Source organism: Pholcus phalangioides, unplaced genomic scaffold (genome assembly GCF_987345545.1).
Source record: "Pholcus phalangioides strain wild (caught in Gottingen) unplaced genomic scaffold, Ppha-v1.0 ptg000004l_1, whole genome shotgun sequence".
Lineage (NCBI taxonomy): Eukaryota > Metazoa > Arthropoda > Arachnida > Araneae > Pholcidae > Pholcus > Pholcus phalangioides.
The window spans coordinates 44,996,393-45,013,052 of record NW_028301597.1 but is presented as its reverse complement, the minus strand read 5'-3'; the positions used below and the strand labels follow the sequence as shown (position 1 = coordinate 45,013,052).

Here is a 16,660-nt window from a genome sequence, read left to right as displayed (position 1 = left end):
AGCCCCTGATATTCAAACCCGACCATAACGCGTCCTGTACAAACTAGATCGATTTGAAATTTATTTATTAGCCACTGCGGTGGTCGAGTGGTCATAGTGACGGACTCGTATCGTGAGGTTCCGCGTTCAAAGTCCACCGTCGCCACAGTGGTGGTCGGCTGAAGTTGGTTTACTGTGGTTCCCAACTTCGAGACGCGAATGCGAGATGATCTCCCCGTTAAGAAATGTCGCCACAGAGAGCAACAGGCCTACAATGGTACAAATATTCGATCATTACACTTCTGAAATATATATATGGCAACACTGAAAACAGACACAACATTATACATACACTCACACTTCCGACACAACTCACTTGGTAGTAAATTATCCATGGCGATAGGACAGGGGTTGTGTTCCGTTTGAAAGAAAAGCAATTTATTTATTGTCATGTTCAAAAACATAACAAATCACATAAATTCCAAAAAAAAAGTTCAGTAAATATTTAATTAAGGGTACAAATAAATAAATATAGCAAGAACATTTCCCATTCAATTACATCATTTAAAAAAAAACTCGAAGTAATTTGTCCAATCTATCACGTCAGCAACAATTACTTCAGACAGAAAAAAGCCCTCAAAAATGTTATAAATACGAGAAATTCATCCAGGATATATAAATAAATAAAGCTCACGAAGAGAGTAAAACAGACGAAACGAATTGGACAAAGACCACAATATAGAAACGGAACCCACTGCGAGCAAATATCATTTCCAATTTTCTCCGGAATGGATACAGATTTAATTTGATTCTCCAGTTTCAAGAGCCATCTTTCAATTAGTTTCTGCGAGAGAGAAGACAGAGAAAGACGTAACATGAATCGTTAAAGAGGTTTTTTTTTTCCTCTTTCAGATCTGAGATAGAATTGCTATCGAATAACAGCTGTTAGCTGCTTTTTTTTCTCTTTATGTTTTAACATCATGAAGAAGAAAAACCTTAAAAATACATTCATTCCGTAATGCCCACGATGCCATTACCTCTTACGTGATATACATCACTTTTATTTCTTTCCGTTATCAAAAAAAAAAGAGGGAAAAGTTACCAATTCAGCTTGAATTTCCCTAAACCAACACATCTCTTTTTTCCTATCTACAAATATAGTAATTCGGTTATTTGAGAGCCATTAGAAAGCAAATGATGGCGGCGAAAAAAACCCCCTCAATTTGTTTCGATTCAGAAACATCGGGGAAAGATATAAATTGCATCTTGTAATTTATTGTGAAATACTGAAGTTTCCGAATTACGTGGATAACATGCATTTTCATGTCATATCAAACAAAAAACAAGGGTTTTTTTTCCTTTCCCAGAGCTAATCGAATTCCTAGATGATATTTAAGCATCAAATTGAAACATAAGAATCCATTCATATAAACAAATGTTTATTAACTCAATTGATGTAAAGATTTATTTGGTTCTGTTATTTATGTTTGATAAAGAGAAATATTGTCAGGGGCTTCGATTGGACAAAAAACAGTCAGCACTGACGAAATGTTTGGCTGGCGGAGTCCGGGGTTCCGCATTGAACAGAAGTCTCTAAATGCATCTAAACCACTCAAAGTTTTTGTTCGTTATGAACTTTTATCATTTGTTTTTTAGTTTCTTGATCAAATAATGCATTTTAATATCGGCAGTTCAATCCAGTGTTTTATCGCTTGAACGCATTTTTTTTCCCACTTAAGGCTACAAAAATGTTTTGAGCTACCGAATTCATTAAGATGGTCTTATAGAAATGTGACCGTTAACCATTAATATCGCGTACTAAATGCAATAAACTCTCTTGAAATCCATATATGATTAGTTATCAATGATATACCGTATACATTTTGCATGTTGACAACATTTACCACCATAATTTGTTGGCAATACACACACAGTGGTCTCTTAACGAGTCGGCCAACAGCATTACAGAAATTGAAAGAGTGCTCCAGAGAAATGTTCAGGCCCTGGATCCACGAATTAAGGCGCCCCTCTACATACACAATTAATATGAAAAATTACGACTATTCTATAGTGCTCGATGTAAACGTATCGTTTTTTGTATACAGCTGTGCTTGACAAAGTTAAAAAAATAATAATTTAGGTACCAAAGCCAAACTTTTTAGGGAAGCCAAGCATATAACTGCTTAGAAAAAAAAATGGTGCAAAAAAGGTTTTTCCCAGAGTTGGTAACCCTTCCTCACTATGGTAGACACGCATGATAAGTAGAGAGACAAAAATCTCGAAATACAGTCTACGCTCGGTATAACGACCCCTTAGTCCCGTCGAAAATGTACATTATATTGGGAGGTTCGTCACATCGAAAGTGAAGCATATATGATAGCCGTTCTGTGAAAACATTTGGGACCTATCCCACCGGTCGTAGTAATGAAATGGTCGCTGTAACGAACGTCGACTTTGCCATCAGACTTTTATTCTAATACAGGGGTCTTCAACCTTTCAGACAAGGCGGGCCAAAAAATCGTCATGAAGCTTGAGGGCCAATAAGTCATGCTGCGGTATCTAAATTCCCACAGTGCAGTACTAACAGATAGGCCCGATGGGGCCCCAGAGCTCCAAATCAAACAAGGTACCCTATATTTTTGGGGAATTTTACCGACTCTGGAATTATTTTTCATCAATGAATGAATATAGTTTAGATCTCAAGTATTTTTTAAAATAATTTTGGAATTATTTCTTCACCGATTGTCTAATACTTTTCTTCAATGAGATTTCTTTTTTAGCATTTCGATAAATTCCGTAACTACGCAAGCCTTTTCATCTGTAGACCACTGCAAAAAACTTCGAGGGGCCATACGTGGCCTGTGAGCCATGCGTTGAGAAGACCCCTGCTCTATTATTTAGTAATAGCGTAGAGAATATTTTAGGCACTAATATCAACTTTTCAGTCACTATGGCGGCTTTGTCACGCCTTGAGGTATGCAGATTAAATTTGGATAAATTTAATTATTTTTCGAAAAATTGTTCTGCCGCAGTCACATATAAGCATCGCCGATAGATGAAGTTACCAGGAGAAAGTGGGTAAAAATTCTGCCCCTTTTTTTCTTTATCTTTTTTGTGAGAGAAAGTTTTTGAAATACAGGAAATTCTCGAAAGGCACAGAACAGAGTGAATGCACAGAAATAATGTCAAATAATTTATGAAACAAAACTACAGCTACAAATAATAGACATCGTGAATGGGGAAAATTAGACCTTGGATCGAGATAGAGAGAGAGGGGGTGAGCGACAAAAGTAAATAAAAAACCTCATGCTCATTGTATGCAAATACGCGAAAAGCGTCAACTCGAAAGAAACAAAGATATAATAATAATAACGTAGGTGCTCTGTGAAAATGTGAAAAATAATGAATACGCTCTTTTCTCCCCCCCCCCCCTACTCTTTTATGAAAGGACAACTTCTGCACTTTTGACCGAACGAGATCAAAGCTACGTAATAACGAACGGTCTCACTCATGCAGAGCTGGCCGGAACAAATTTTGAACTACTGCAAATGACCGCAGTTCTTCCCGTGGTGCTGTGTCTTGGCCATGAGGATCCATGAGCAAAAAAAATGATACTCTGTACAACAGTCAATTTTTATAAAGGGTCATATATTTGTGATGATGCAAAAATCATACTTAAACGCTGAATTCTCTATGGCTTTAAACAACACGAGTGCATATATGCCCAACCCGCAGACCTCATTGATGTCCACGATGAGTTGAGCCCGTGATGCTGTCCGTGACCTCAAACCTCATTTTGTAAAATCAACTAAATTATTCACACAAATTGAATTTGGTTAAACAGTGGTTATGCCACATTTCACCCTTTCACTCTGAATGCCGGATGGATGGGGGGGGGGGGATTTGTGGTTAGAACAGGGCTGGACAAATCGCAAAAAAATCTAGGCACCAGAACAATTTTTTAGGCGGCAAAAAAAATTTTACCCGAAGAAAAAGGTCCAAAATAACGCTTGTTCTGACTTTTTCAGAACATAGTGACCCTCTCCCGATCTCCCCATTAAAAAGTCTCGCCGATGATAAAATAAATAAGATAAAATCTTCTAACATTACACTTCACTCATAGTTCGAAAAATATGTGGTAGGTGTCAGCACTATAACAAGCATTACACGGAAAAAAGCTTCACGTTAGGTTCAAAATACAGACATGCACATCCCAACAAGTACCAATTCGTTAGAAATTCTGCAGAGGAATATTGACGAGGTAAAGTTATGGTTTAGTAGCAGCAACTGCACAAAGAAAATTTTAGTCACCAGTACCGTTATTTTAGTCGCCATGAGATTTGTCCATCTAGCCAGCCCAAGGTTAGAATTGTATCGAATTCCAACGTCAAGGGGTCATTCAAGTATTACGTCAGCATCGAGGTGGGGGGCGGGGGTTTCGGATTTGCTGACTTTTGATCACAAGGGTGGGGGGGAGTTTGAAGGTTTCTTACGTCATCAACCACCCCTTTTTGAAGATATGAAATATTCTACGCTGCTGACAACATTTTGCTGACAGGGGAGAGGGGGCCATTTTTTTGCTGACTTTTGCTGAAAAGTGGGGGAGGGGGTCAAAAATGGCTGAAAATCTGCTTACGTAATACTTGAATGGCCCCTAATACCTCCCATTTAAAAAAATGATTCTGTGGTTTTTCGTTTTCTATATAAAAATTCATGAGAAACTGAAAATCACGTAACATTTTTTATCGGATTGTGACCTGTGACAGATCACCAAACCATTTAAGTGGTCCACACAAAAGGCTAAAAAAACACTTAAGTGACCCACCACTTATTTCCAGATAGCGTCAATGGCCCGCAGTGAATTTCCAGACAACTTGAGTCAGGGGTTCTTAACCTTTAGCGTTTCATGGAACCTTTGTGCTTATAAAACAAAGCCCACGGACCCCTTCCTCTTTATGTAGAAACGATGAGTTGTTTTCAAGAGGCCTGCGAGATATGTTGCCAAACCAATAAAGTGGTCCCAGCAAAACGTAGCACCCTTACACTAGAACAGTGTTTCTCAAAATATGCACCGCGGCTCCTAGTGGCGTAGCTGGAGATATTGATTTGTGTCCAAATTTATGCTTTGAAGTTGGTCTTTTATGATGTCAAAATATCTGTTTCAACTATTCTGAGGAGCAGCAGATGAATCATGAATCGGGCAAGGAAGCCATGGGTGACAAAAGTTTGAGAACCACTGCAACTAGAATACACGAAATGAAATGCCCATGATGATTACTGCCATCGTGCGATTCCTCGAATACCCTTCCGAATATAAATAAGCTTCCCTCTCCTCCAACACTACGCATTCTCAGGGCGACTAATTAGTTTTCTCACCTTTATGTGCCTCTAATTTTTGTTTCCGCTCACTGCAGTGACAACATAATTAGCTTCGAGTGCATTGCTCCGGATAATTATCCGGAAATAAATTCCTCTTCCGAATTTCCTGTTTCCTAAGGAATTTCCCGATTGTCGCTACTTTCTAAAATATATGCGATAGAAGGAGGGGGCAAATAGAGTTGGTTAATTATGCATATGAAGAGTCAGCGAAAGTTTTTTTTTTCTGTTTTCCCAATCATTTTTTAATCAATAAATCCGTTATGGAGGGAAATTAATAAAAAGCATCCATCATAATGCGTTGACGGCAGCAAAAAGTTACATAAATGATATTCATCCTGAAGAGAGAAAGTCATGTACTAAGATTACCCACGAGATTTGATATCAGATATTCCCTGCCGGTGCTTGATGATTTGATTGCCCAGTGCAGTGTTTCCCAAAATGAGTGATATAAACCCCTAGGAGGCGCTCGAATCGTCTAAGGCATTGGTTCTCAAAGTGTGCTCGGCAGTTCCTTGAAAGCCACCAATCATTGTAAGGCGCACCGCGGTTAACGTGTGCTTATTATTAGCTTACACAGGCTATATAGCCGCTTAATGTGATCGCATCGGGACTCAGGATTTCGGATAACAATAACCAAATTATATGTGTGTATCCGAAAAAAAGTCCCGTTTGTAAGTACTTTGGACATACATCCCATTTGGTCGAACAGGACGTATGGTAAACTAGTATTGGTAAAACATGGCAAGTGTTCTTCTTTCCCACATAATTGATTGCAAAATGTTCAATTGTCCCATTTTTTATTCTATTCTGAAACAGGGCTTTCTTTTTACCTTAAGCTAAAAATCCTACATTTTTGTTGTTCGGCCATTGCCAGGAGTTAGAATGAAGCTGTCTCATGTATACCACGAATAACGGTATTTTTTAATGTACTATACGTTTTATCGATTCCTTGAGAAAGTCTCTCGGAAAAATAAATTTGAATCTAAGCAACTGAAAGAGACTGATCAAGAACTGGCAAAAGCAGCTCCATACGTACATCGATCACTGTGAATACTAGACTGATTACGACATGAAATACATAAATATTTGTCAAAGGGGGGTGGACACCTTCCAGCCTCCTACATAATTTTGCAGCTCAATAACGATAACTTACAGGGGGAAAAAATTAGTATGAATAAACCAGACTTTAGCTCAATAATGCGCAAAAAAAACTTTCGACGGAAAAAAATTGATAACATTATCCGAAGTCCCGATTAACTTTGAACGAATGTTTTCCCATGTTATGTATTGGCCCCGTTCTGTTTTTTTTACAAAACTGATAACAATACCCCGATGATAACATTATTCGTAATTTTAATAAGCTGCCTTGACTAGCATGAAGCGGTTTTTGTTAGACTATTATGCGGAGACGTGGAGCTGCAGGCAAAATAGCCACGGAAGACAAAAGTTTGAGAACCAATGTTCAAGAGGACGGTAAATTAATGAAAGAGCATTTTCAAGAACGCGGACCGCTCGCGTGATTTTATAACCAATCACGAGTCATTTTTGCACAGCTTAATTATTGGCTACGGGGACCACAATGAAATGAGAAAAAACGGAACACATTTTTTTTACATACAAGTTACGATGAAAGTGATAAGTCGGCATCCCCGCATAATCGTTGATCATCTCAGTAAGTTTAGTAATAATAAAAAAAATTATCACTTTTACCACCAATTACGAGTAATTGATAAATGAAGTTGTTTTCGATAGAGATATCACTAAATACTAGGTTTTTAAAGTGATTTTTACACGATTTCCAAAATATGATTCATAAATTTCATGGTGAATGTATCATAAACATCTTTAAAACTTTTTTATTCTAATAAAGTAACGTGTTGATTTCAAACAAAGAAAAATAATCAAGAAATTTGAACATAATAGAAGCATACACAAATCAATCGAGGAAGGGGCAATACCCGCCGGGTTCTTGAGCTTCACAAGGTCTCTAGTTGAGCTAATTAGGTGCAGAAAGATCACCATCTGGGTAGTAATGTGCCCCCGGGGGCCCTTTTACGCAATGAGCAGCATGAATGACTTTTTTTTAAAATAAATATGATAGACCTCATTTCAAAAACATTACCTAATCTTCAGAAACTTCAGATTGCGCAGAGATTAAATGACTCGCTTAACTGATATTCGAAAAGCATCTTTCCAGTAGAACAAATAATTTGCATTTACGATCACCATAAAAGAAATTATGGTAATTGATTCATGGTACAGAAATTATTTTTATTTGGAGACGGGGGAAAAAAACAATTCTAGTAAATTATTCTGGGAGTTGAAAGCTGAGAAAAATGCAAATTGGCTATGGAAAGATGAGCATTAAAAAAAGAGAAGGAAAAAACTTTAACTAATGAAGCGGTTAACATATACCGTATCTCTTTCGAAGAAAAAAAAACCCGCAAAATTCATTCTGTATTTTTTCTGAAATTAAATCATGGGAGAACAACTCATAAAGGCGATAGTTTTAGAGGATGCACCTCGTTTTTTTAGCAACTGCTACTGAAACAAACATCTTATCGCTCACGGGAGATTTGAGACAAGTAATCACCCGTGAATATTCATTATGCATGAATATTCGCGGAATAATTTTGGGAAATTGGCACTCAACTTTTTTATTCTCTTTTCTCCGAAGATTAAAAAAGTGTGATGACCATAAAGTCGAATATACATGAAGCTAACCTGAATCGAAGAATGGATGAGTGTAACCTTGCGAGTGCGGAATCGGAAATCAACATACGAGTCCTGTACTCCTAAGGTAAGCGGCAGGTTATGCTCAAACTTTTGTCATCCTTGCCCAATTCATGGTTCATCTGGGACTCTCCGAAATAGTTTGGTAGATACAGTCGGACCCCGTTATAGCGCCTCCCGATGTCACGCCAAACCCGCTTGGCACTAAAAATTTTCCATAAAAAAATATTCCATTTCTAGGCTTTACAAGTGTTAAACCATGATTCGATGTAACGCCAAACTCGTCATAGCGTCAAAATTTCGTGAGGTAAACGGTGGCGTTGTGTCGGGGTTCGATTGAATTTTTCGATATAAAATAACCATTTCAAAGAACAAATAGGAACACAAATCAATATCTCCAGCTCGCCGCGATGCCCCTGACAGAGGTTGACGACGCACACCTGGTGGAGACATGTGGTCCTGGAATATTCTGAAGGGGCGACACGAAAAATCTTTTGGAAAGCGAGCCATAACAGGTGATTGAAGGGGGCGATAGAGAGGTGAAAAAAATATAGATGTAGAGGAAAAGGCTGAATACGGGAGACCGAGAAACATCACGTTGCTCAGGTCCCCATGATTTTGAGACGGCCCTGCAAAGAAGAAATCGCACACCAAGAGGAAAGCTCGCTGAACTTTAGCTGCCAGCGATGCCATTTTCACATTTCAATAAAATCTCCAGAGACAGCCGAGGCCGAGTTCCCACGGGACAATGTACTGAAATCGCCTTATGTAGTAGAGCCTGGGTGAACCCAGAGATCAAACTTATTCATAAAAATTTTTGAATTTATTCAAAAAATCTATTCAATAGTGGAGAGAGTCCCGCTTTTGGATGAGGGCCCGGATACGAGAGGAAATATGGTCCCAAGGGGGCAATTGGCGGGAGGGGGGGCGGGGGTTAAGAAACACTGCTCTGCGGTGGCAATTGCGAACAGCGGGGCTCGCTAGAAACAAGTTGAAGATGCCTGTTCTAGATCTTCGAGTTCACTTGTCGGCCATCGTTACGACATCCTACGCGTCAACTGAATGCGACAGTAGTAGGAGGTTATATATGCATAATGTCAGTGAAAGGCGATTGCAGTCCTTTGTATGACATAACCGGAATACCTACGCAGGTTAAAGACACCTGGAAAGGAAGAGGGAAGCACAAGAAATAGTGGAAAACTCTGTCTTTTTCATTTTTTTTTTCTTTCCCTGAACCAGAGCAACAATCTCTAGAGTAGTAGTAGCAGCAGCAGCTGGTAGGTAGGTTGTCCAGCAATCAGAAATAACAGATTCAAGAATAAGGAAAAAGAACTAAAATAATAATAAACCTGTGTTATGTCTACGTGATGGAGCAGTGACCTTCCTCTCTCTCAACAAAAAAATCTGTAGTTAAAACCAACCAAACAATCGGTAAATATCTCCACACCGGAGATACGAACACTTTAATAGAGTATAAGAAATGAAAACAGCGGAAGAAATTGCGACTCGAACAGCGATGTATGAACATCTGGTTACGTTTTCCTACAAATTAATGATTGCTTGCTAACACTAACGAATCATGAGTGGTCTCCGTTAGGAGAAGATTCATTTCCGGATATCCCAGCAGGGGGGGGGGGGGGGGGGGAATCAGCTCAGCAAAATAAAAATATGAAACATCATATTCAAAGCAAAAGTATATACAGTGAATCCCGCTTGTGATGTTCCCTCTTAAAACGTTTTTCTGCTTAGCACAACTTATTTTCGTGTTCCCATCTTTCACCAATCTTTTTCGTGCGGTCCATACTCCTCCTCCTAGCCAGATCATGTCCCGCCGCTATGTCTCAATGAAGAGATTTCAGCAGTTGGAATTGGAAGCTGTGCATGTACGTGTTGTGAACCTAACGGTCAAGTCTGTTTCTGTGTAATGCTTGTTAAGTGTAGTGCTGCCATCCGCCGTCTATTTTTCTGACTATATGTGAAGTGTAATAATTGTATTGTTGTGGGCCTGTTGCTCTCCACGGCGAGACTTTTAAAAGGGGACATGGGCTATCATTCGCGCCTGGGAATTGTAGAAACCACAGAAAACCCACTTCAGCTAGTGGCAACGATGGGGTCAGAACCGGAGTCCTCGCTATGCGAGGCCACCACTCGATAACCACGGAAGCTTGTGCACTCCATCCAGTCATCCCGTTAAAGGCGTTCCCCCCTCCCCCTACAACGTTTTATGATGACGTTTTTCAAGAAAAAGGATATAAACGAGACCAACTGTATTGAATGACAATCGTGTTCGTCAATACGCATCTAAATTCAAGTTTACCCTTCCAAATTTCATTGAGGAGTGAAAGAACTCCTTCAACAAATTTTAAGTAATTTTTAATAGTTATTTCTGTTTTATATTTAAAAAACACCCCAACCCCCTTTTACAAAACTTAACAAAAAAAAAAACCCCCTTTACAAACCCTTAAAATTTTGGAGAGGAGGGAAATTACTCTTCAAAATTATTTTTTCGGATAACCTTTTCTAACATCAAATAGTAGATCCAATTAGCACAGCGGTTCTGAAATTTTTGTCACCCGCGGTTCCCTTGCCTAATTTTCAATACCCACGCCCCACCCAATTCATTATTCTATAAAAAGGTCATTATCTCAGCTTTATTTTTCCTCCTTTTGCCGATATATGTATACAGAGTGCATAGCAAACAGGGGGGAGGAGTATATGCCATTTTACTACAAAATCCTAGAGGTGTGCTTCCAGTTAGAAAAAGTTCCCAAGTAAAAAAGTAGTACCCAAATATGTCGTTCATGCTGCAAGGGGTTGTATAGTTATTAAAATAAAAAATAATAGCTTTTTATACAAGACTGTACCCCTAAACCCAATTAAAAAGTTGTTGCCCTGTCTCTCCTGATGCCAACAAAAAAATCCATTTTTTTAATTGTAATACATACTGAGACATTTGAATTCGAAATACGGAGGAAAGTTGGGAGAAAATCACTCTAAATGTGGAAAAAAATCTATTTTACTCGCATTTAATGCTGTTTTTCTCCATATTTCCTCAGTTTCGCAATGAGCATCCTGATAAGTGACCAGTACCAAAATTATAGGTAACCATAAATACACAACTATTAGTTAACCACACATGCATTTGATACACGTAAATTCATCAGTAGAATTTCTAATGAATCGCCATATCCTGGAATGTGTGTTCCGAGTGTATATGTAGCCCTGACGTATTTATGTTGTCAGAGTTGGGATTGCTTCGTGTTCTTTCTGGTGCTGCCATCTGGATTCCATATTTTTAAGTGAAGATGGTAAATGCTTGAAATTCTTGCCATGTATATTATATTACGATCTTGAAAAGTACGCAATAAGCAAATCAGACTCACATGAAATTGTACCTGGTCTATTTTCAAAGAACCTCTTGCAATGTTCAGAAGTAACTCTGGGTGAGAGCAGCAATTAGCACCCAACGACTCGGTCATCAAATGGCTGTTACTCGACACTGTAAGAAATAAAAAGATTTAAATTGTTCATCGTGTGAGAAAAGACATGCTTTTCTCTTACATTCATTTTTCATTACTGATTCATGTTATCTAAATTCATCAAGATAAAAAAAAATAATATATATGGCAGAAAAACGAAAATAGACAGATACTTTCAGACCAGGTAAAAGGCCCCAGAACATACTTTGCCTAATGCCCATGATGCTATAAAGATAGCCTTGCCACCTCCCAGCCCGTGATTATGGACGAGTGTAGCTAGTAAATTTATAATGCTAAAAATAATGGGATTTGGTCTGGAGCGCTGTCAGATTCTGCTGTGTCTGCCATGCACCGATATCAAGGGGCTATCTCTAAAAACAGTGGTTCTCAAGTATAAGCAGAGATAAAGTTCAAGTGGGGGGGGGTGACACATCAATGATGCTGGAGGACTGGTGATATCAATTCATATACTACCACATTCAAAACGTTCTGAGCATAGGCAAAGATTGACTTGGAAGTCTGTAGGGGTGGGGGGGCAAGATGATGATGATGTCAATTCATATATACATCAGATCAGTCAACTCCACCTTTGATGCTGGGGATCAATGCCCCCACGACCCACCATATCTCCACCCATGCTTCTGAGACTTATTTTATTATGCAAGAATTAATACAGATAGAACCTGTTTATTTGGTGTTTTCTTCAAATTAACTACCCTGTGACACTATGCATTTCTGGCATTCTTCATACAAAGATGTAAATGTGGATTTCAAGCCTCTGTTTGTCACATCCTATAGTTGCTGCTCTTCTTCAGAACCTGAGAATCGTTGCCCTATAAGCAAATTTGTTATCCGAGGGAAAAAATCAGATGGGCAAGAGCTAGGGGGAATAAGCTGGTTGTGGAAATATCAGAATGTCATGTTTTGACAGGTAATCTGACACCAAAATTAATCAGTGAGATGGTACATTGTCACGATGTAGCACCCATGACTTGGCCTTCCAAAGATCTGGTCGCTTGTGTCTGAACGAATCATGCAGACGTTCAAGGACTCACAGGTGTCAGATAACCTGTCAAAATACACTTTCGGATACTTCCACAACCAGCTTATTCTCCTGATTTTGCCCCATGAGACTTTTTCCTCTTTTCTTGGATGAAGAATTTACTGAAGGGGGGGGGGAAAGATTCTCAGGTTCCAAAGAATTGCGGCGAGCAGTGATGAAAGCAGGAGGATATGACAAAAAGGACTTGTAATCCCACATTTACATCTTTCTATGAACAATAGAAAAATTGCATAATTGCCCAGGGTAGTTACTTTGAAGAAAACACCAAATAAACAGATTCTATCTGTACTCATTCTTCTGTAGTATAATAAGTCTCTGAAAACTTTTTGAATATAGTAGTACATGTATATACATTGGATTAGTCAGTTCGGTCATTGTTGTTGAGGAGGAATGTGTGTGTCATGGCTGCTAGGGGGCATTGCAAGGAGTCGGTGAAAAAAAAAATGTGTCTGTTCAGTGCTGTTGAAGTGATTTTTTCTCCTTGGCTATTGTGGAGAGCAGCGGATGAACGATGGCAATAAAGATGTCGTCTAAAGTTTAAGAACCCATACCTCGAAAGGTAAGGTTTCTGACACAAATGGAGTCCTTAGACAGGTCCCATAGGCGGAGATAGACCTGGAAGTCTGAAGGGGGCAAGGTCATTATTGTTGGGGGGCACGATGATGACTAGATTTGCCCACTCCACTTTTGACGCTTGGTGGGCAATGCCCCTGTATCTCCGCCCATGACAGGTCCTCTATTTTCATCACGTTAGAAGCCTTGTTATCAGATTACATAGATTTCTATCATTTATACAGAACAGTATAGGGGAATCCCACTTAGAAAGCTTTCCCACTTTGTATTTTCATGGTTCACTTTCATGGCTCACTCACAGTCATCGAGATTTCCTGTTCGAAGTGCTTACCAGCTCACAATGTTTTCTCATGTCAGTTTATTGATTAAAAAAACGTAGTAAGCGGGATCCACTGTGCTTTATTCACTAAGAATATACACTATTTTAAATACAAAATGTCTTAAATTACTTGAAATGAACAATTTCCGTAAGCAAAACAACATTCGGGTAATATGTCTCTATAGGGAGAATTTAAAAAAAAAAACACCTAAGATTTTTGATTCCTAAGAAATATTTTATTAATAATTAATTCCTTGAACAGTAAATATCGATAAGAACAAATGTCTAAAATGTCCAAATTGTCGAGCTACGCGACATTCTATCGTGGGGTCAATTCATTTGTTTACATTTTTTGCATACGTGTTTGTTTATGTATAAATATGAACATAAATTTTTCCACTCACCATAATTTAAATAATAAATTCAAATCAAGATTTTTTTTTCACCGATGAAAATTACGTCTAAATTAGCTGAAAATATCGAGGAATTAAATAGATTGAAATTAATAAATTAATTAATTTAGTTTAAAATAGCACCAGCGGAAAGAAAAAAATAATCCAGTCTTGTTGTGTATCAATTCACTGACAATATTATTCAGAGCGATGACAGGACCGGCCTTAACGATCCGATTCCAGCGATGCATTCTGGGATCGTTTTTTCTTTTTCGTTTTGGCGGTGGACATATTTTACCGAAGAAGCTATTTTGTGGTCATTATTAGTTTTCGTAACCGTGTAACAATTTTACTTTTCTTAAAATCTAAAAGGTTAACTGAATTTTCATGAGTTTATTGATAAATTATTTCACCTAATAATAACAAAATTGTAAATCGTATCATAAAATAGCATCACATTTATGATGATCTTTGTTTCTCCCCATTCTTATGTACTCCGTGTTGAATAACTGACGCCATCAACGGGGCAAGAATCCTAAATTGGATGGTTTTTTCATAATCAGTGATGGCTTTAGGGCCGGTCAGAGTTTCTTGTAGGCCCTTAACAAGGCTGGGGCAACCAGAACATTGCCTCGGGGCTCAAGTCGGATGCCCCACCCCAAAATTTATACTTAATTTGCATATTAATAACCCTTTCAAGAGGGCCCCCACCAAGAAGACACACCAGACCTGGTTTCTTCCCGCTGTGGTGGTCGAGTGTTCGTAGTAACGGATTCGCATCGTGCGATCCAGAGTTCAAACCCTACCGTCGGCCAACCACCACCTGAAGTTGGTTTTCTGTGGTTCCTGATTTCAATGTGAGCCGATCTCCTTTTTAAAAAGTTTCGCCACAGACCTACAAACGATACAAATGTAATTTAATCATTACACTTCACTCACTACACTTTTGAAATATAGATGGCAGCACTGAAAAATTGAACGTGCTCACACTGTTAGGTAGAAATACTTACACTTCCAGCCCAACTCACTAGGTTGTAAATTGTCCATAGATGGCGATAGACCTGAGTTGTGCTCCGTTTGAAAGATGAAAAAAAGCCCTGGTTTCTTGGCACTTCAATTTATGAACATAGTGGGCGCTGGTTTCTGATTCTGCGAGTTGCATTATGTTCGTAATCCTCATGTTGACTCATCTACCATTATCAAGCGGTATGACATCAGTATTATCGCTCCCCATTCTGGTGATGTGTTTTTTTTATAATGATTAGATGTCACTTGGAATGGCAAAACCAGGTGTAAGAGGGTGAGGACGATGAGTTAGCTTTGCTTTCAAATTGTCTTTGGCCGTGTGATCATAAGCCTAAATTTGGAGTGGGTCCACAAAAATTTCCACGTTCCACTTCTCAATATCAGCTTTCTCAACACATTTCCAATAATTTAACGCCTATATGTGTGTGGCCACAAGAAGCAGCACTATAAAAGAGGCACCAACGATGGGGGGAGGGAGAAAAACAATTGCAGAAACATTTAAGAAAAAATGTTTTATCTGTGGAATTCAAACTATATGAATGAACTGTTACATTGAACTGTTATTTTTGTGAAGAGACAAATGAATGAACTCCAGAACTGTGCCACTGGACTTATCCCGTTGCTGAGATCTCTTTCAACCCAGCTTCGTGGCAGAGTCCGGAACACTTGATTTTGAATCAAAAGGGAAAAAAAGAGTGAAGGGACGTATAGGCGGACATACGGGGTGGGGGGGGAAGCGTTAAAGATGGAGCCGAGGATCTAATGCATATGCGTATGTATGAATTGACATCATCATGCCCCCCTAGACTCATGTCTATCTCCACCTATGAGGGGACGGGATTTTTGGCCACCCTCAGGACTGTAAAATTCGATGATTTTATAATGGTGATATTGTTCTCACACCTAAAATCTGCAACCCCGTAGAAAAAATTTTCAATTTATTAATTGCCGCCCGAGTCAGTTGCCCTTTCGTTCCCGATTAGTAAACTAAATTTTGCAAATTTCATCTAGCTAAATAAAATGCCATGCAAAAGAGGCACGAAAACAATTAAAGAATTTCTCCCACGGAATGAAAATTTCGTCTCAAGCCAACCCTGTTTTCTATCTTATGTGTACAGCCCAAAGGGCAGCCCTTGGGCGTGCGACCCGTACTGCCGGAGGGATAGCTCTTGAGCAATGAATCTGGCACCACTCTGGAGGGGTTGCCAAATCGGAGGTGAAAAAGAGAAAAAAATGCAAAAAAAACCCCCTTTTTTTTCAAAAATAAATTGGGGAAGGGGGTAAACAGGAAGGTACCAAAATAAGTTCTGCATAGATAGAGATTTTGTTTCGAGTCGCCCTTGCTCTATGGCTACAGATATAGGAGCTGAAACTTAGGAGCACAGGCCCCCAATGAATAGCCAATAAATAAGCCCCAAATATCATTCACTAGATTCTAATTATTCATGAATATGCAATGCAGAGCATCTCCACATCCTAAATACGCGCACGAGTTCTATATTTAAGCTGGATACTTTAACCCGCGCGTCCAATGTTTCTGACATAACATTACGTCGGAAGTTATAAGGCAAGAATACAAACATCATTCTTTCGCTTGCCAACGTATGTACGCCGATTTGAGATAAGAATGTAACGTTGAGAAATTTTTGTGTGGGTAGATAAAAACGTTTTTCACTCGAAATCTTTTTTCCCATGCTTGTCTTCGCTTGAGGGGGCG

General features: G+C 38.9%; 1 protein-coding gene across 3 annotated transcripts in view; it reads right to left on the bottom strand.

The window, feature by feature from the left end:
* Evi5 (ecotropic viral integration site 5) overlaps positions 1-14,170 on the bottom strand; it is a 166,025-nt gene extending 151,855 nt beyond the window's left edge. The window contains exons 1-2 of one of the 3 annotated variants that reach the window (XM_089231584.1): positions 13,930-14,170; positions 11,475-11,590 (exon numbers count right to left, since the gene is read on the bottom strand). The gene's annotated coding sequence lies outside the window, so the exon portion shown is untranslated. The remainder of the gene's footprint in view (positions 1-11,474; positions 11,591-13,929) is intronic. The other 2 variants (XM_089231581.1, XM_089231582.1) reach the window with 2 other exon arrangements.
* Between the last annotated feature and the right edge of the window lie 2,490 nt (positions 14,171-16,660).